Genomic DNA, 22,669 nt, shown 5'->3' on the forward strand with positions numbered 1-22,669 from the left:
AGAATACTTGGGAAATGTAGTCAGTCTACAAAGGAGGCTGCATACAAAACACTCACGTGACCCGTTCTAGAATATTGTCAAATGTGTGGGACCCATACCCAATAGGACTACCAGGTGATTTTGAACGTATACAGGAAAGTGCACTAACGAATGGTCATGGGTTTGTTTGACTCATGGGAGAGTGTCTGGGATATGACGAAGAAAATGAACTGGCGGAGCCCTGAAGATAAACGCAAACCACCTCGAGAAAACCCACCTAAAAAAATGGTTCAAATGGCTCTGGGAACTATGGGACTTAACATCTAAGTTCATCAGTCCCCTAGAACTTAGAACTACTTAAACCTAACTAACCTAAGGACATCACACACATCCATGCCAGAGGCAGGATTCGAACCTGCGACCGTCGCGGTCGCGCAGTTTCAGACTGAAGCGCCTAGAACCGCTCGGCCAAACCGACCGGTCCACCTAAAATGTTTCAAGAAACAGCTTTATGTGGTGAATCTGTGGATGTGCTAGAACCCCCTAAGTACAATACTTAATAGAACGGGAACAAGTTATAATAACTGGTGCAACGGAAAGCACTATCTGCCATGCGCTTCACAGTGGTTTGCAGAGTATGGATGTAGATGTATTGATGAATAGAGGGTGAACTGGTGTGTACCGAAAATAACCAAAAAATACACTACTGGCCATTAAAATTGCTACACCACGAAGATGACGTGGTACAGACGCGAAATTTAACCTACAGGAAGAAGATTCTGTGATATGCAAATGATTAGCTTTTCAGAGCATTCACACAAGGTTGGCGCCGGTGGCGGCACCTAGAACGTGTTGACACGAGGAAAGTTTCCAACCGATTTCTCATACACAAACAGCAGTTGACCGGCGTTGCCTGGTGAAACGTTGTTGTCATGCCTCGTGTAAGAAGGAGAAATGCGTACCATCACGTTTCCGACTTTGATAAAGGTCGGATTGTAGCCTATCGCGATTGCGGTTTATCGTATCGCGACATTGCTGCTCGCGTTGATCGAGATCCAATGACTGTTAGCAGAATATGGAATCGGTGGTTTCCGGAGGGTAATACGGAACGCCGTGCTGGATCCCAACGGCCTTGTATCACTAGCAGTCGACATGACAAGCATTTTATCCGTATGGCTGTAAAGGATCGTGCAGCCACGTCTCGATCTCTGAATCACCAGATGGGGACGTTTGCAAGACAACAACCATCTGCACGAACAGTTCGACGACGTTTGCAGCAGCATGGACTATCAGTTCGGCGACCATGGCTGCGGTTACCCTTGACGCTGCATCACAGACAGGAGCACCTGCGATGGTGTACTCAACGACGAACCTGGGTACACGAATGGAAAAACGTCATTTTTTCGGATGAATCCAGGTTCTGTTTACAGCATCATGATGGTCACATCCGTGTTTGGCGACATCGCGGTGAACGCACATTGGAAGCGTGTATTCGTCATCGCCATACTGGCGTATCACCCGGCGTGATGGTATGGGGGTGCCATTGGTTACACGTCTCGGTCGTCTCTTGTTCGCAATGACGGCACTTTGAACAGTGGACGTTACATTTCAGATGTGTTACGACCCGGGGCTCTAACATTCATTCATTCCGTGCGAAACCCTACATTTCAGCAGGATAATGCACGACCGCATGTTGCAGGTCCTGTACGGGCCTCTCTGGATGCAGAAAATGTTCGACTTTTGCCCTGGCCAACACATTCTCCAGATCTCTCACCATTTGAAAACGTCTTGTCAATGGTGGCCGAGCAACTGGCTCGTCACAATACGCCAGTCACTACTCTTGATGAACGGTGGTATCGTGTTGAAGCTGTATGGGCAGCTGTACCTGTACACGCCATCCAAGCTCTGTTTGACTCAATGCCCAGGCGTATCAAGGCCGTTATTACGGCCAGAGGTGGTTGTTCTGGGTACTGATTTCTCAGGATCTATGCACCCAAATTGCGCGAAAATGTAATCACATGTAAGTTCTAGTATAATATATTTGTCCAATGAATACATGTTTATCATCTGCATTTCTTCTTGGTGTAGCAATTTTAATGGCCAGTAGTGTACATGAAATTATTCACAGAAAGTCCAGAAAGATGCACTAAAATTCCGAAGATATGCACTGTAATGTATAAGCATGAAGTACACCATTCCTTGTAGATGCGTTGGACAGTTGTTGTTGATACACAAACAAACTGGACCATTTCATTTGTAGAGGACTGGTAGCTGTTGACGGGTTTAGGATGTTCCAGTATCCGAATCTTTGCGGGAATACTGTTAATAATAATAATAGAATAATGGATAGTGGGCGTAAGTGGGCGCTAGTCTGTAGTCTGTGGAGATTTGGGACGGACAGAAGACGTGCTCGCATACTCGAGGCGGTTAAGGTGATCGCTCGTGTAAAACAGGAAATCCAGGTTCGACTACCGGTCTGGCATAAATTTTCATAATTCGCCACTGAGTTCGCTCAAGGCCCTATAGCAGTTAAACATCTGACATTTCTTTCGTCATTTCGTTCATGGTGTGGGGGCATGTCCAAATGCGAAGGCTCCTTCCTTCCATTGTATCACATCTCCATGTAGACCCATCTTACTACCTTAACTCCTGATGGACGCTTTCGCAGCGCTTCATTGCCATGAGTTACATCAGCAGTGGAGGGTCACATGACCTATTGGTACTTTCTGTATGTACAACGTTCCAAAGCGACACACCAATACTTCAATACATTTTCATAAATTTAAACGCAATGTTGTCGAACTAGTAGGTTTTACTCGTGAGGTTTGTTCATTCATTTATTCATTATAAGTCATGCAATGTGATGCAACATTTCTTACCACATGAAGAAACGCAGGGCGGTTTTGGGTGCAGTGCAAGCAAGATGTTAGCTTCTAGAACGCTCTTGCAGATGGATTCTTTTGCCGAGACAAATGAAGTGAAATGATCATATGGTATTGTTGGTCGGTATATCCCATCTGGAGGTGTTCAGCCGCCTAGCGCAAGTAATTTTATTTGACGCCACTTCAGCGACTTGCATATTGAAGATGATGAAATGATGATAAGGACAATACAATACCCAGTTCCCGAGATAATAGAATCTCCACCCTGACCAGGAATCGAACCCGGGCCCTCTGCATGACTGTCAGTCGCGCTAAGCACTTTTTTTAATTATCAGATTAGCTTAGTACTTTCATGAACATTCAGACCACCATATTCAAAATCATAGTGTAATATGAGCTGCAACTTGAGAAACAAATGATTAGTGTAACTAATGCAAGAGAAAATTATTCTGAACAATCAGGAAAGTAGCTCACAATCTATTTTCTCTCTTTATAGATTTTTTTACATTTGTATAAGGAAGACAAGTGAACAAAAACAAGGCCTCACGTGATCTGGCAAAAGAAACAGGGAGGAATCAGAGACCATAGGACAACTTATCCAACACCCTCTCGACTGAAGTTAAGAAAAATCATGTTTTAAAAAAGTATTCGATAACGTGGCGACTACGACCATTGCCAATGCGCGGTTGCAAGATATTAGTGAATGACATGGGGATCAGGGTCGTTCTGTCCTTCAACAACATAGTGAATGTAATGTCACAGGAGCTAGACACTTGTATTCGTTTGCGTCTGAAGAAAAAGGATACGTCCGAATGAATAAGAAATTCATTCAAAAAAGCCGATTAGAGTCCTCGGGAAAGAAAAGCCAATTGTCTACGGATCCATAGCCAATGATCCAGTCACAAGAAACACGCCTGTGAAGTAAGGTATCAGTATGATGAGAATCGTTACACTGATCTGTAGTACAATGGCGTATGTGGAAAAGACGGTCGCCAGTCGGCATCAAACGATGAATGAAACCACGACGAAGCGATCTCCATCAGTAATATAGGAAGACTAAGATAAAACCAGACAATTTTCCAGGATTCTGCCAGGGAAGCTATTTCAACAGAGCAGATGCAAGACGGTTGAACCCAACGGAATAATAAGACTTCGGTAGTGAGGAGCGTCTTTGAAAGGATATCAGCACCTAAGTAAATGACAATAATAAAATATTCACGGATACGTCGCAGTTTGGGGTTATTCCGTCCAATAACGACGGTAATGGAACATGGTGTCTGCGTACATGTTAAGAAATGTCCGCTTACAAAAAGGATGGACGCCTTCACTGTAATCTCGTGAAGGCCTAATCCCCTGAGCTACCGGAACCTGGCCATTATTGCGTGCCGAACTCGAAAGACTTTTTGTCGCCGCAGAAATTGACTGGATAATTGTTTGAGTCTGCGGGCCATCATCGCGGGAAGTAAAAATATCTGTGTAGTTGTCTAAGACATTCAGTTGGTCAAGGAGGCTAAACGAACGGCGTTCGTGTTCAAGAATCGCTCTTTGAACGCGAATCGTAACCTCGTGCCAATGGAGTGCGAAAAATGTTCCCCCAATAAAGTCCAGCCACGTAATTGCTTGGCAATACAACGAAGTAAAGGTTTCAAGAACAACCAAAGAGTGGCATGGATAAGGGGCTTCCTTGGGGTAGATCCCATCGGATCGAAATCAGGGCGGTCACTGAGGCATGGATACCAGTGAAAACATTGGCTAAGACCTCTCATATCTCTTGAGTAAAGCCCAGAGCGGTTAACACACTCATTAAAAAACTATGACGTAGAAGTAGCAAAACCTCACAAAACACGTGTTTTATGAACGTAAAATCAGAATGAAGCTAGATATTTGGAAGCGAATTTTCAATTTTATCATGCGAATGCATTTTTTATTTATTTAATAATAATAAGTTTACTGCAGACAAATACCTATACAAGTTCAAAGTACAATGATAACAACGCACGAAATCAGAAATTTTATATATTGTGATTTGGTTCAAGGTTCTTTACGGTAAGTTTGCATATTTGATGGCACAGTTAGTCTCACACATTGCGTTTGGTTCATGATATGACGAGTTGTTGCAAATAAGATGGTGGAAACCGTAGACTGCCATTATAGTGATCACCGTGCCCCATTTCGAAGTTTTCTTTTGTCCATGTTTAGTCAATCATGGCGCCCGTGCTGTAAAATTCTGGAGGTGTGTCTTCCCTTTTTTCCTTCAATGTTTTTAATAGACTTTTCGAAGCGCTGACTTTGGGTAGCATTGGGTCTGTTGTCCATAGGACTTCAGTGAGGAAGGATTCTCTAACCACTGGGTATACAAGATGGATCATGTTGTTTTGAACACTCCAGTTGCTTTCTTTGTACATTGCGCCTTTGCTCTTTCTAGTGTCACTAGGTTTTTCGTTGTGAGGTGTGGTCCATAATTTCCATGACGTACGTCAGTACTGGGGAGATTTTGACTCTGAATAGTGCCATTGCTGTCTCTAGGTTCCGGGATCTAATGTGTTCTGTTTCAGGGATAGCCATTATTGCTTTCTCTGTTGCATGTTTTGTGAAACATTTTCCAGTTGTCTGTATTGTTACCCCTAGGTACATGAAGTCTGGTACGATTTTCAGTTCTCTCTCTCGTATGAAGATCTCGGCTGATACAGGTGCTCTTCCTCAATTTCGGAGCACCATCATTTCTGTTTTTGCCACATTTATTTCAAAGCCGTGTTCGACAAACCAGTCTTCTACATCGTTTATTGCTTCTTGTAACTTTGCAGCGTCATTTGCGCCTACTACAATATGGTCTGCAGTTGCGTATGAGATTACACCCTCCCTTTGGGACATTCTTACAATTTCTTCCGCTGTAAGGATAAATAGCAGAGGACTCAATGAGTCTCCCTGAAATACTCTGTTTGATTGGACTATCGGCCCTGATAGGGAGAGATTGTCCGAGATCCTTATTTCGTTCCAGCGCAGTACTGCACTTACGATTCGTGTCCGTATGTCGTTTTCACTTAGGGTTTCCTCTAGTTTTGTGGTCACTAATTTTTTTTTATGAAGTCAAAGAATTTTGTGAAGCCTATAAATACTACTTAAAACTTTTCTCTATCTTCAAGGGCTTCCCAGAGTGATCTTCCTTTCCTGAATCCCATTCGGTTTTCGGTGAGGTGTTCGTCGACTGTTTGCTTTATTATTTGTGTTATTATGTTTGTGAATACTTTGAAAGGTAAATTTTCTAGTGCTATAACTCTGTATTTGCTAGCATCCTTGGGGTCTCCTTTCCCTTTACATAGCACTTCTACTATTGACTGTCTCCATTGTTCTGGAATGGAGGCTGTTTCTATGCGCTTACTGTAGAGTTTTGTCCACATTGGCGTTGGTATTTGGGCAGTGTCAAAAATGTTCGCTGTAAAGTCTGTCAGGGCCTGCAGGGTTTTTGTTCTTCGTGCTGTTGAGTTAGAACGGAATTTTTTTTACACTTTCGGGATTTTGTGACATTATAAAATTTGCAATTTTCCGAATAAAATGATGTATATATCACTTATAAGCTCACATGGGAAGTATTTTATTTTATTTTTTAATATAATCTACACCAGTTGAAAATGTTAAAATTTTTACGTGCGTTACTTCAAGATCTAATAAAATCCGTAATTTTTTATATAGAAGGCTGTGGATTGCCGTGTTATAAAGGTTAAATTATGTGTTTGTATTGGTAGAATGTCAAAAACAGTATCGTATCGTTTCATAGTATAAACACGCGTTGTATCTCCTAACGTTTTTCCGAGTAAAAGTGACGAATAGATAGGTAAATCTCTCAAAAAGTAAAGTGTGACACCAAAAACAAGTGTTTTAAGAAACGTGGGTTTCATGGTAATAGGTTTTTGAATAAAGGGAAACATTGTGTTCAACATGTGACGTGTGAAGTTACAGGCAATGAAATACAGGCAAACTCATCAGTATCTAGATAGGCCCGCACAAGGTGCATGCACCGGTGCATCGCACTGTGCAGAGTGCAGAAGACGGCTGCGCTATGTTGACGACGGTGCAGACCCCCCACTCCTCGGCTTTGCGCAACTGCGCTGCCTCTCACTTCCTTAGCTCGTGTCGCTCGCGCCGCCTGTCTCGTGTGAGCTGTTTCAAGGCTTTTACCCTGTTGTCTTCGTCATTGACAAATACTAATGTACACTAGGTGGAGAGCTTAGTTTGGTGTACCGGTACAAAAGAGATTTATATAATAACTGTAATGGTAACAATTTTAAATTTGGTTTCAACACAAATGTATCTTCCTATGTGCTCTTTATTTTATTTGCAATTATGCTACTAAGATCTTGAACAAGAGATTGGCTGACAGCAATTCTGAGAGAATTTTTTAAATTACAATTAGAAATATTCGCACGCAATCTAGTTTTTGTACAAGACGAAACAGAAAAAACCTTTCACATACACAAGTGGAACCAAACATAGAAATAATCTTCGCTGCTTCTCTGTGTAACTTGGGAAATTCTTCCTTCGACAAATTCTGGTAGAATTGGAGCAAACCTTTTGTGTTGTAAAACACATCCTTTCGGTGAACATCGCTTTGCAAATCAGTTAGTTCGAAATGTAAATCTGAAGTCGCACTTTCAATATCCATCGAAAAAGGTTTCACGAAAACATCGAGAATTGGCTGCAGGTAGGTAATTTCCTGAAACAATAACAAAGTCAATGTTAATAAATGAAAGTAATGTAATCCGTTGTTTTGAAGTACTAAAATGCAGTAGATTTTAATAAACGTGTAATGTGTACTATTGGTTTTAATGTAATATTACACTTGCGTATGTAACGCAATCTCCTTTATTTAGCTGTATGTCATATACCGGCACGTTACCTGGAATCGGTCGTTATACGCATTTTCAAGGGATTGTAGCACTTCGACGTATTTTTCAAGGCGCGCTCCTTCCTGCACAGATGCTGTCAAACAAAAACATAGTACCGTTTTGATTAGAGCGGTTATAAAAATCAGGCTGTTTTAATAAAGGTACAATTTATATCTCGCTTACCTAGTTCAGGAAAGTGTTGCGTATTTTTCTCTGAAAGGTTGTTTTTGAGGAGCTTCAGTTTGTACTGGAAAGCGTTTATTTTGCTGATCATATCGTTGATGAGATCGTTTTCTTTTTGGAGTTTCAGAATTAAATCATTTAGGAGGGCCATAATGTCTGCTAAAAATCCTAAATCAGCTCCCCATTCAGGGTCATGAAAAAGTGGCTCCGGACGTCCTTTGCTCTCCAAAAACTGAGCCACAGTGTGGCGTAGTCGAAAAATTCGGGAAATCACTTTCCCTTTGCTCAGCCAGTGCACCTCAGCGTGGTAGGGAATATCTGGATACTCCTCTTCAAAGGAAATCAAAAATTCTTTGAATTGACGATGAGTGAGTCCATTAGAACGAATGTAGTTCACGATACGCACCACTACCTTCATCACACCTTGAAGACCGATATCTTTCGCACAAAGAGCCTCTTGGTGTGCAAAACAATGAACGGAAGGTAAATTCGGCATGTTAAGTTTTTTCCGCAGTAGGCCAATAAACCCTATCGCTTTACCGCACATTGCTGGTGCTCCGTCTGTGGTTACGGAAAACAGCTTTTCCCAAGGGAGTCCTATTCCTTCAGCTGCCATTTCAACAGCTACTAAAATATCCGCCCCTGTAACAGTGTCCTTCAGCGAAATCATATCCAGGAGCTCTTCCGTTACCTGTAGGTCGTCGTCCACGCCACGCAAAAATATTGCTAACTGAGCCGTGTCGTTAATATCCGTGGACTCATCAAGTGCGATGGAGTACGCTAGGAAGTTTTCAATTTTGGCTGCCAGTTGTTAATGCAAATTCTCAGCAATGTCGTTGATTCTCCGATGTATTGTCATTCTGAAAAGTGGTATTCTGCTGTACGCGGGAGCTAGTGTGAGATTCATTGTCTCTACTACGTCCAACATAATGTTTTTTATTAATGGCCCGTCCATAAATGGCCTCCCAGCTCTTGCTAAACGTAGAGCAACTTTGTAACTAGCTCTGAGAGTCCTTTCGCAACACCCCTCATCTTCTTCACCCTAAAGTAGAGAAAAAAAGATATGTTAGAAATAATTTATGCAAAAACAAAAACTAAGGAATCTAAACAAATGTTATTTCGTGTCGCATGACCTTTAACCAAAATATACATGCTAAAGTACTTGGAACAAACCTCGTTTGTAGATACAGAATTCTCTTCTGCAAGAGTTTGCAACTTCCGTAATTCTTCCCCTCTGGCATCCCCTGTTACATCACTATACTTTTCTGAATGCAATTTGCTGTAGTGCCTTTCAATAAACGATTTTCTGACACACGTAATTAGTGTACCGCAGATTAGACATTTGGCTTTATCGTCACAACGCACAAAAAAGTAGGAGAGTTCCCATTCCGGTTTAAATTGACTTTCAGCAATATTCCCTTTTTTTGGAGCAGATGGTTCCATTATTCCGGTAATTGTCTTGCGCTTACGTATTCCAATGTTGACTAAGCCGTCTGGCAGCGCATTCGGCAGCGCACAGCGTCGGCCTCACCTAGCAAGCCGAGTTGAGGCGAAGTATGCCGAGTTGAACCGATGCACTATGCATGCACTAGGTGCGCCTCGCTTTGCACGTGTGCGGTTTTCCGTGTTTGTGCGGCCCTGATCTAGAGAAACACCCATTAGTGCTTCGAAGATTAAAATAAAGTTGTGATACACAGTTTTCTCAAAACGAAAGTGATGTAAATGGTAGGTTAGGTTATATTGTGATAGATTTACTCATCCTGACAAGGGTGTTAGGTGAATGTGTGTGTTGCAAAATATGTGGAGGGCCAGTTAGTTTACATGAAGTCAGTGAGATATCAAATGGACTAGCCAGGAAACCTATCATTAATTGTGACAGCTGTAAATATGCTCGTTTATTTTGGAATTCTGATAAGTGTAAAGATAATTATTTTGAAGTAAATGTTAGGTGGTTTATGGATTGAGAGCTATTGGCAACGGACACACTGCAGCAGAAACAATGTGTGCAGTGGTGAATATGCCACGCCCACCTTGTAAAATCGACAAGTCTCCAGAATTTATTGCAGCTGCTGTGGAATCCGTTGGGTGTGATTCAGTGAAGTGTGCGGCAAACGAAGCTGTTGAAGTAAATCATGGTATGACTGAAGTACCAGTAGCTTTTGATGGCACTTGGCAGAAGCGCGGCTACAGTTCGAAGAATTCTGTTGCTATGGTGACCAGTGTGGATACTGAAAAGGTAATAGATTACCAGATTTTAACCAAACATTGTTACAACTGTAAATCTGTGAATGAAGAAAGGCATATCTGTGACAGAAATTATGAAGGAACAAGTGGTGGTATGGGGGCCTCTGCAGCTATTGAAATTTTTAGTCGATCTGTGAACGAAAGGGGAGTGTGTTACAGTAAGTTCTTAGGTGACGGAGACTCAGAAGCATATAACAGTGTAGTAGCCACTCAGCCTTACGGTGAGAAAATTGTCAAAAAACTGGAATGTGTTGGTCATGTCCAGAAGAGGATGGGTAGAGGAAGTTGACACAAAGTTTGAGAGACAAGAAACTTTCTGATGGTAAAACCATAAGAGGCAGGCTGAGCGACAAAATGATTGATGAACTACAGCTGTATTATGGGATGGCCATTAGAAATAATACTGAGATTTATTGAAAATGAAGCAGGTAGTATGGGCTACCTTCTTCCACAGACTGTCAACTGATGAAAAACCAGTACACCACCTTTGCCCTCCTGGACCCGATTCATAGTGAATTACCGCAATGTCCAGTACTCAAACAGTTCATACAGCTATAAACATTCCATTCCAGCAGAGGTCATGGATATCATAAACCTGTTTACAGAGCTCTGGAAAATCCTGAATTACTGAAGAAGTCTCTGCATGGTCAGACTCAAAATCCCAGTGAGTCGTTCAGTAATCTTATATGGACTCGCTTGTTGGAATGAAGACACTAAAGCGGGGGTCAGTGATGCTACAGCACATGGGAATTAATCCTGGAACAAACTGCACCAGAGGACTTGAATGGATGGACAAGGGTTGCATTGATAAGGCAGAGTATGCATCACAGTTGGCCACTGAGGAGTCCAGAAAGAAGAAAAAACTTGGATAAAGATCAAGAGGATGATACACACTACGGTGCAGGGTGCTTCTGAGTGACTAAAAGTAAAAAATTAAGCATATATTAAGTGAGTGAGTCTTTTGAAACTCTAGAAGCCGTTCCTGAAAATTTACATTTTCTGTTGCATTTTTCCCTAAATCTCGGAAATCACTTCGAGTAGATTATTCAAATTTTCAGGGAGTAATAACATACATATCCTGAGTCTACTGAACTTAAAGAAGAACATAATGTTATGTATAATTAAAATTATTTAGGATAAAGCGCGAAAAAAGTACACAAAATTTTAACTGATTAAAAAATTGTATTTCCGATAGCAGTTGCTAACATGCAAATAATTGTAGTTCAGTAGACTCAGAGCATGCAGTTTAATGTCCTGTAAAAGTTTCATGTCAATGGCTACAGTGGTTCCTGAAATACAAGGAAGCCAAGTCACTAAATTTAACATTGTCGGAGTAGGGCTTTCCAACTCCCTTTAATTGTATCTTTGACCTCCTGTCTGCCCTCTGCTCTGCCTTTTAGTCCTTACTTGTTCAGTATGTTGCCAAAGTGTGTCTCACATTCTTTCATATCGATGTAATGTGTTACAGCTCGTTTTCTGAGGGGTAGTGCGATATATGGGTCTGTTGTGGCTTCCTCCATTAGTTTCTTTCCTTCTCTTGCTCAGAATGTTCTCTTATTTTCTTTTAGAGTTTTCTGATTGATATCGTTTTTCGGCGTAAGTCCTGAGGAGTGTAGGGCTATCTCCGCACCGTTTTAGTTGATGTAAGCTTTCTAGTAAATATTTTCTTAGCCTGTAGCACTATGTGTCAAACTATTTTTTCGCTCTTCATTTGTACCTAGGATTGTCGGCCGGGGTGGCCGAGCGGTTCTAGGCGGTACAGTCTCGAAGCGCGCGATCGCTACGAATCCTGCCTCGGGCATGGATGTATGTGATGTCCTTAGGTTAGTTAGGTTTAAGTAGTTCTAAGTTCTAGGAGACTGATGACCTCAGAATTTAAGTCCCATAGTGCTCAGAGCCATTTGTACCTGGGATTAGCAACTTGTCTTAGGAATTCTCCCACCGCTTCTGTTGCTTCCTCTAGTCGCGAATTGTCTATTAGCATTTCAGTTTGTGTTATGACGTCTGATTATGCTTCCACTTTTTCGATGTGCTTCTTTCTCTTTTTCCTGCTCTTTTCGCCATTCACCTTGGATACTTATCTCCAGAGGGATATGTGTCCAAAGTGGTGTGTGGTCAACAGTCCAGAGAGGTGTTGTATTGCCCCTGGTTGGTCCCTTTATGAAAGCAATGTCTATTGTGCTTTTACCATTGTGGGAAATGTGTGTAGGTTCAAATGGTTCAAATGGCTCTGGGCACTATGGGACTTACCATCTGTGGTAATCAGTCCCCTAGAACTTAGAACTACTTAAACCTAACTAACCTAAGGACATCACACACATCCATGCCCGAGGCAGGATTCGAACCTGCGACCGTAGTAGTCGCGCGGTTCCGGACTGAGCGCCTGAACCGCTAGACCACCGCGGCCGGCAATGTGTGTAGGTATGCTGGGTTTGATTAATAGCATAAAGTCTTCTTCCTTCAACTTTTCCACTATTATTTTTACTTTGTAGTTTTCTGTATCGATTCTGCAGTTCCAGCCACTGGCTATAATTAGTGGTTTATTAAGTTTACTATGAGTGATCAGCTGGCCTATTCCATCTATTATAAGAATGGCTGTTTTGTTCGGCTGGAAGTATGCTGATATTACTGTAATGAGTTTCGTTTCTGCCAGGACAGTCATAGTTATTAGTGTTAATTCCGGTTTTATAAGGGCAGTTATTTCTCCACTGGGTCTCCCTCTGTCGCCTTGTTTCGCATGGAGAGGAGTGCAGTAAAATTCTGTGTGTTGCCAGTTTTCGGTTAAAAATGTGACTATTAGGATTGCTATGTCACACCTCTGTAGCAGTCTCATGGAGCCATGTTCATTGATCTTTTTAAACCTTATATATTCCATAGGAGGATCCTTAAGGTTGCTACTGCTGCTACTTCTTTGGATTTTTTTTTTTTTGGGTGGTGTTCTTGTGCCTTATGGAAGAGACATTACTCCGATTTCTCGGGGAAAAAAAACCCGGGGAAAAACAAAGCGTTGCCAGTGATTCCTGCTGGCCATAATTCAGCTTTATCCGCCAATTCTAAGTTGTGAAAGGAGATGCCTATTTTAAAGGATTTCGTATTATTGTTGTTTGCCAGTTCTTCACATTTCACGTTTCCTTTGATTCCTTTCTTATTGAGGAATTGTATTATTGAATCCGGTGTTGTCTCAGATTTGAGCCGTACTACGTAGAGCCAGATCGTCTTGTCTGCAGCTTGTAGATTTGCATCTTGTGGTCCAACACCAGTCAGTATCTCATGTTGCTTAGCTGGTGTCCTCTCTCTTCTACGGGTTAGTCCAGTGTTCTTCGTTTACATTCGTTTCTGTTTCTTGAGCTGTCCCTTGTTGTAGGTGTTTCGCCTTCTTTCGTGTCAAACGCTTTATCTGTTTCCTTCTTTGGTGTTGGGTCTTTGCTATGGTTTTGGTGTCTTTTGTCTTGTACTCACAGTTTCTTCCTTTATCAAAATCTTTACACTGTTGTGTAATCCTCAACCATGGGGCTTATCATTTGCGTACTGTAACTTTTTCTGTAATTTAACGTTTGCTTCTAATATCGTCATGGTCAAGAGGCTGGAAATCGTAGTTGGAAGTAGTCCCGCTAGGTGTCGGTGTGTGGTGGTTGCCGCTCTCGGTTTCTTCTGTTGGGTCAACAGATGGCACTACTTGTCCCACAGTGATGCGATCCTCTCTCTCTTTCTCTCTCTCTCTCTCTGTCTGGGGGTTACTAACCACACTTTCTAAAGATCGCTTTGTACGAGGGCTGTCGAGAAAGTAAGTTACGATTGATCGCGAAATGAAAATCACAGTGAAAATCAGAAATGTTTCATTTGTAACAGTTAGCTACACCTTTCAGCTACTTCTCTACGTAGTCGCCGTTCTGAATCAGACATTAGTCGTAGCGTTGTACCAACTTTCCAATACCCTCATCATAGAAGGCAGCCGCCAGTGCTTTCCGCCAATTCTCTATGCTGGCCTAAAGCTCGTTGTCTGTGCCAAAATGTTGTCTTCATAGCGAGCGGTTCGTTTGAGCAGAGATGACACTCAGTGGGAGACAATTACGGGCTGTATTGTGGATAACCAAACATTTCCAATTGAAACGATGCAGGAACATCTTCATTGCCCCTGCAGAATGAGGCTGAATTGTCTTGAAGAAGAAACCGCACGACAGTTATGTAATGTTGGTTGCGTAGCTTCAGGGGAAAATTCTCAACAGGCCCTCGTACTTGGCGGGAGACACTATTTTCTATAACATCTTTACGCGCTCACTAAGAGCTCAGGAATGAAAAGAGCGACATAATTCTACCTAAAGTCATACTAGAGACACTGCCCAACACATCTTTGCAAAACTTTACCAGATTTTCATAGTCGTTTCCATTTTGCGACCGATCGTAACTTACTTTCTGAACAGTCCTCGTATTTATTTTTAACGTTTTCCACACTCACGTCCAATTTTATTACACTGAAACATTCACGAAATGTGCTCACTGCCTTTAAGATATCACCTTTCATCTCTTTCTTGACGTACCCTCCAGTTTTCACCATACTTATAAAACTTTGTAGAGCACATTCAACACGTTTCTCCATTATGTCCGCCATTTTTCATTTATTGCAATCACTTCAACCCGTTTCCGCGCACTCCAGTTCACGTAAGAATGAGTTGTACGTGCTACATTTCGCTCTATTTTAAAATGATAAAAAAATTCATTTTGGGTTTATCCATTTGTATATCTTAGTGCAGAGTTTGAACTGATTCGTACAAGTTTAAAGTAGAAAAGCGGCGCGCTTCATAAACCTCCCAGAGGAACGTGTTTCGTGCACGTATTTGCACTGAATGGTGTACATACGAATTGTGTTAGTAGTTGAGCATTAACATCTTTTCAAAAGGTATTAATCGATTCGCACAATGTCCTTGGGCGCCATCTGCGTTTCGTCGTTCCAACCTTGCTTAATGTACTGTAACATAGTTACAGTAACACAAATGTCCGAATGTCTATACAAATGGTCCCTGTTCCGGGCTAAACCAAAAGCTTTTCACTCCATGTTCCTAGCTCAAACTGGAACCGAACACGAAGGCACTCCGAATCCACAATTATACGCGTGGCCTTCTCAAACATTGGCTGTAACGTTGAGAACTTCTCTTATTTTTGACCAACACCATCTCCTGTCGCAATAGGTGACGCCCCTTTTTAAACACGGTGTGTATCAAATAACATACCTTTTAACCTTCACGTTTCCGTTCCCACTGCTCTCTCCCCGTATTTTAAATCGGATGACCTAAGTCCTAACTCTAAAATCACTACTGACTCTGCGTGCTCACTACAGCAAGTTTTGTCGTTGCGACATGGCGCTTCACCAGCCACCAGAAAACACCCATAACAACAAACAATGTCAGAAGTTAAGGCTCATCGGAAAGCGCACGATAAGCCAAAAAGTAAAAGTGTCAAAAGCCACTTTACTCTTACAAGACGATAAGATCGCTGACATATAACACACATTTAATAGCAGGAAGCAAAACAGTGAATGATATTGTGCACTCCGTCATCAGGCCACAAGTGGCCCATCGGGACCATCCGACCGCCGTGTCATCCTCACTGAGGATGCGGATAGGAGGGGCGTGTGGTCAGCACACCGCTCTCCCGGTCGTTACGATGGTTTTCTTTGACCGGAGCCGCTACTATTCGGTCGAGTAGCTCCTCAATTGGCATCACGAGACTGAGTGCACCCCGAAAAATGGCAACAGCGCATGGCGGCCCGGATGGTCGCCCATCCAAGTGCCGGCCACGCCCGACAATGCTTAACGTCGGTGATCTGACGGGAACCGGTGTATCCAATGCGGCAAGCCGTTGCCCGAATGATATTATAAGTACACAGATTTCTTGTTTTCGATGGCTTGCAAGAGAAGCCCATCACTTGCTACTACTAATCGCCTTAGACGGTGTTCTGTTTGAGTTCCAGAAGTGTTATGAATTGTTTGCTGACCACTGCAGTACATTGCTTAATTACTGAGAAAGAAAATGAAGACAAATCAAAAACGAACTGGTAGTGAAACGCGTACGTTCCATATGTATTCATTACCAGCGATGGCGAGGCATGACAGAATCTCTGACCAGAGAATTATTTATCGTTGCTAGTCTGCGCTTGACCGCGCGAGACGACAGTGGTAGTAGTGTGTGGCGAGTCGACAAGAGTAGTTGCGAGTTGCACTCTGTCTGCAGTAGTAGTCTGTCGGCAGTAGTTGTAGCGAGTGGACGGTTGTACTGAGCGGGAGTCGGCATGCGTCGACGGCGTCTTGTTCTTTCGAATCTGGTCAGGATTGTGGTGGACGATGTACACTCCTGGAAATTGAAATAAGAACACCGTGAATTCATTGTCCCAGGAAGGGGAAACTTTATTGACACATTCCTGGGGTCAGATACATCACATGATCACACTGACAGAACCACAGGCACATAGACACAGGCAACACAGCATGCACAATGTCGGCACTAGTACAGTGTATATCCACCTTTCGCAGCAATGCAGGCTGCTATTCTCCCATGGAGACGATCGTAGAGATGCTGGATGTAGTCCTGTGGAACGGCTTGCCATGCCATTTCCACCTGGCGCCTCAGGTGGACCAGCGTTCGTGCTGGACGTGCAGACCGCGTGAGACGACGCTTCATCCAGTCCCAAACATGCTCAATGGGGGACAGATCCGGAGATCTTGCTGGCCAGGGTAGTTGATTTACACTTTCTAGAGCACGTTGGGTGGCACAGGATACATGCGGACGTGCATTGTCCTGTTGGAACAGCAAGTTCCCTCGCCGGTCTAGGAATGGTAGAACGATGGGTTCGATGACGGTTTGGATGTACCGTGCACTATTCAGTGTCCCCTCGACGATCACCAGTGGTGTACGGCCAGTGTAGGAGATCGCTCCCCACACCATGATGCCGGGTGTTGGCCCTGTGTGCCTCGGTCGTATGCAGTCCTGATTGTGGCGCTCACCTGCACGGCGCCAAACACGCATACGACCATCATTGGCACCAAGGCAGAAGCGACTCTCATCGCTGAAGACGACACGTCTCCATTCGTCCCTCCATTCACGCCTGTCGCGACACCACTGGAGGCGGGCTGCACGATGTTGGGGCGTGAGCGGAAGACGGCCTAACGGTGTGCGGGACCGTAGCCCAGCTTCATGGAGACGGTTGCGAATGGTCCTCGCCGATACCCCAGGAGCAACAGTGTCCCTAATTTGCTGGGAAGTGGCGGTGCGGTCCCCTACGGCACTGCGTAGGATCCTACGGTCTTGGCGTGCATCCGTGCGTCGCTGCGGTCCGGTCCCAGGTCGACGGGCACGTGCACCTTCCGCCGACCACTGGCGATAACATCGATGTACTGTGGAGACCTCACGCCCCACGTGTTGAGCAATTCGGCGGTACGTCCACCCGGCCTCCCGCATGCCCACTATACGCCCTCGCTCAAAGTCCGTCAACTGCACATACGGTTCACGTCCACGCTGTCGCGGCATGCTACCAGTGTTAAAGACTGCGATGGAGCTCCGTATGCCACGGCAAACTGGCTGACACTGACGGCGGCGGTGCACAAATGCTGCGCAGCTAGCGCCATTCGACGGCCAACACCGCGGTTCCTGGTGTGTCCGCTGTGCCGTGCGTGTGATCATTGCTTGTACAGCCCTCTCGCAGTGTCCGGAGGAAGTATGGTGGGTCTGACACACCGGTGTCAATGTGTTCTTTTTTCCATTTCGAGGAGTGTATATTATTATAGAAGGTAATGAAGCAGCATTGCGCTCAGCTAATAACGTATGTTAATTGTAATTACTTTGTTCAAAAAATGCCCCAATAATAATTTTTCTATAAAGTAACTCTTTTAAAGAAAAATATTCATTTCAAGTTAAATAATGTTTCCTATGCATTCCCTCCAAGAATCAAAATTAAATATAAGCCAGCTATGCCGAAAAATAAGCGCAGATATATTTTTTTTGTTGCTTAAAATCCGTCTTTTTGCAAAGAGCAGATATATATGCAGTTTTACTGAGGTAAGAATTTATCAGGTTTAATTATTTCACAGTGCCGTAGGTCAGCGCTGCTGTACCTATAAAATTTGTCAGATTTAATTATTGCTGTTGAGATGTTACATCCAGTTCATGGTTCATTATTTAATTAATATTATTGTGTGGGTTTGTGATCAATCTTCATTTCTTAACGTTAATTTTGTGGGGGTTTACATTTGGGCCATTATTATTCTTTAATTTTGCAAGGAGGTTACGCTTGGCTCATTTTTATTATTCAGTTTTGTGGGAAGACCGCATTTGGCACATTTTTTTTAATAATAATTGACTTTTTAATATTTCTGCCGGGAGGTTACATTAGTACAAATGGTTAAGTAGGTGTGTGGACTTGGCATGCGAGCGACGATTTGTTGTGAGCAGTTATCTTTGTCATTTGTTTTGTCTGAGTGGAATCGTATTTATGGACTTGGGCGTGACTCAGTTCTTTCTCTGCTTTTCGCTTGTGTTAACGTTTTATATGTGTGCTCAGCAATATCACGCATTATGTATTGTCAATTTTGAATGAATATTTTCACTCTCCAGCGGAGTGTGCGTTGACATGAAACTTCCTGTAGAATAAAACCGAGACTCGACTCAGGACCTTTGCCTTTCGCGACTTCTGGCGACTGAGCTTCCCTACTTACGAGAATACCTCATCTCCTGCCTTCTAGAGTTCACAGGAGTTCTGTGAAACTTGCAGGACTGAAAATTTGGAAATTTGTGGTAAGTTCCTATGGCACCAAACTGCTGAGGTTATCGGTCCCTAGGCTTACACACTACTTAATCTAACTTAAACTAACTTACGCTAAGGGCAACACACACACCCATGCCAGAGGGAGGACTCAAACTTCTGACGGGGGGAGCGGCGCGAACCGTGGCAAGGCGTCTAAGACCGCAACGCTACCCCGCGCAGCGGTTGCAGGACTGGCACTCCTGGAAGAAAGGATGTTGCGGAGACTTGGCTTAACCACTACCTTGGGGATTTCTACAGTCTTACTCAGCAATTAGCTTGAGTGTCATTCCCTGCACGTACTTACCCGACGTTCCGAAATTTCCACAATGCTGACCCATGACAACCACGCAAATACTATTCGGGAAAAGTCCGAGATACGCAACGAAGTGCTCGCAACGACAGACGCTTTCACAACGAGCAACGTTTCCTTCATCAATTTTACCAACGTAGTGACTTCCACTGTGGGTCTCCAAGTGTCTGTAACGGATGTGCGCGGACAATGAACGTTGTGAAAACGGACGACTTTCTTCAAGTGTCAACAATAAGAAACATTTGCATAGAGACGGCCGCGGTGGCCGTGCGGTTCTAGGCGCTCCAGTCCGGAGCCGAGCTGTTGCTACGGTCGCAGGTTCGAATCCTGCCTCGGGCATGAGTGTATGTGATGTCCTTAGTTTAGTTAGGTTTAAGTAGTTCTAAGTTCTAGGGGACTGATGACCACAGCAGTTGAGTCCCATAGTGCTCAGAGCCATTTGAACCATTTGCATAGACAATGTTTGGCAAAGTTTGATCTCAGTGACTTGAATGAACACGTTCATGATCCAGAACACGTCCTACAATCAGAGGACAGTGTTCACGTGGAAAGTTCTGTGTTTCTTGGAAATTTACACCTGTACAACACACTCCGCAACTTTTAACAGTCCATCCGTTTCGGGAGTACCCCAGCCGAGACCGTTAGTACGAGTACAGATATGAGTAGCTTAGCCGGCTGGGTTACGCGAGCAGGTTTCCATCCGGGGTTCCTTCCGCGCTGATACGGGCGATGGAGTTTCATTCGCCAAAGCCGTCCAATCGATAGAACAAGTGGCAAACAGAAATGATTTTCAAGAAATAAACGAGAGACAGTTTTTTCATCCTAAACTGCCTCCTTGCCGGCCAGGCAGAGTGGACGATGACTGGAAGTTTTCCGCGCTGCACAACAATATCGGTGAAAACACGTATACTATTAGCGATGCGATACAGTCACCGGCTGCCACCGGCAAATCTAATTGCGCCAAAGCGACCTTACTACAACGATTAGCTCAGTCGTCAGAATAGCAGATTCAGCAAGTAATGTCGATGTCTGCATCTACATCTACATGGTTACTCTGCAATTCACACTTAAGTGCCTGGCGGAGGGTTCATAGAACCATTTTCTTACTACTTCTCTACCATTCCAGTCTCGAATGGCGCGTGAGAAAAAGGAACGCTTAAATCATTTCTCCCTACGTAGGTGGGTGTCAACAAAATATTTACGCATTCGGAAGAGAAAGTTCGTGATTGAAATTTCGTAAATAGATCTTGCCGCAAAGAAAACCGCCTTTGTTTCAGTGACTGCCACCCCAACTCGAGTATCATAACAATGACACTCTCACCCCTATTGCGCGATAACACGAAACGAGCTCCCCTTCTTTGCACTTTTTCGATGTCCTCCGTCAATCCTACCTGGTAAGGATCCCACACTACGCAGCAATATTCCAGCAGGGGAGGGTCAAGTGTAATGTAGGCTGTCTCTTTAGTGGGTTTGTCACATCTTCTAAGTGTCCTGCCAGCAAAGCGCAGTCCTTGTTTCTCCCTCCGCACAATATTATCTATGTGGTCCTTCCAATTTAAGTTGCTCGTAATTGTAATTCCTAGGTATTTAGTCGAATTTACAGCCCTTAGATTTGTGCGATTTATCGTATACCCAAAATGTATTGGATTTCTTTTAGTACCCATGTGGATGACCTCGCACTTTTCTTTGTTTAGTGCTAATTGCCACTTTTCGCACCCTACAGAAATTCTCTCTAGATCATTTTGCAATTGGAATTGATCGTCTGATGATTTTACTAGACGGTAAATTACAGCGTCATCTGCAATCAATCTAAGGGGGTTGCTCCGATTATCACCTAGATCATTTACCGGGTGATCAAAAAGTCAGTATAAATTTAAAAACTGAATAAATCACGGAATTATGTAGATAGAGAGGTACATATTGACACACATGCTTGGAATGACATGGGGTTTTATTAGAACAAAAAAAAAGTTCAAAGTGTCCGGCAGATGCCGCTTCATCTGATCAGAATAGCAATAATTAGCATAACAAAGTAAGACAAAGCAAAGATGATGTTCTTTACAGGAAATGCTCAATATGTCCACCATAATTCCTCAATAATAGCTGTAGTCGAGGAATAATGTTGTGAACAGCACTGTAAAGTATGTCCGAAGTTATGGTGAGGCACTGGCGTCGGATATTGTCTTTCAGCATCCCTAGAGATGTCGGTTGATCACGATACACTTGCGACTTCGGCAAACCCAAAGCCAATAATCGCACCGACTGAGGTCTGGGGACCTGGGAGGCCAAGCATGACGAAAGTAGCGGCTGAGCACACGATCATCACCAAACGAAGCGCACAAGAGATCTTTCACGTGTCTAGCAATATGGGGTGGAGGGCCATTCTGCATAAACATCGAATGTTCCAGCAGGTGTTTATCAGCCAGGCTGGAGATGAAGCGATTATGTAACATATCGGCGTACCTCTCACACGTCATGGTAGCAATTACTGACGTTTTGCTGTCGAGCGCCATCTGTCGGACATTTTGTGAACTTTTTTTCTGTTCTAATAAAACCCCATGTCATTCCAAGCATGTGTGTCAATTTTTACGTCTCTATCTACATTATTCCGTGGTTTATTAAGTTTTCAAATTTATACTGACTTTTTGATCACCCGGTATATAAATCAGGAACAGCAGAGGGCCTAAGACACTATCTTGCGGAACGCCAGATATCACTTCTGTTCTACTCGATGATTTACCGTCTGTCACTACGAATTGTGACCTCTCTGAGAGGAAATCACGAATCCAGTCACACAACTGAGACGATGCTCCATATGCACGCAATTTGATCAATAGTCGCTTGTGAGGAACGGTATCAAAAGCTTTCTGGAAATCTAGGAATATGGAATCGATCTGAGATCCATTGTCGACAGCACTCATTACTACGCAGAAAATTTATGCAGCAGAACGGCTTTCCACTTTTGGAGACACTTACATGAACTGAGATCCCAAGAAACATGCCATCGGACACACTCTGCACACTTTTGTTAACTATGTGATTATTGTACCGTACATGAAAATGACATGCAGGAATCCAAATTACAATTTCTTGTGAATTCCGTAACAATGACAATACTGTTACTGAAGGAGCAACGGGGAACGAAGGACAACGTGGCAAATAGTTGTTGAAGGGTACTCAGCACTAACGAAAATACACGACAGTGACGTCGCAAGTAAAGGCCAGCCTGCAGCGACTAGTTGTAGTAGTAATAGTAGTAGTAGTAGTAGTAGTAGAAGAGATGGGTTCCTGAACTGATTCAGAGAGCCAAACCCTTCTAAGGAGTGAGCGATTTTTTATGTGTGTGTGTGTGTGTGTGTGTGTGTGTGTGAATCTTCATATTGTATTAATGTGT

Source organism: Schistocerca cancellata, chromosome 7, assembly GCF_023864275.1.
Source record: "Schistocerca cancellata isolate TAMUIC-IGC-003103 chromosome 7, iqSchCanc2.1, whole genome shotgun sequence".
In the NCBI taxonomy this organism is placed as follows: Eukaryota; Metazoa; Arthropoda; class Insecta; order Orthoptera; family Acrididae; genus Schistocerca; species Schistocerca cancellata.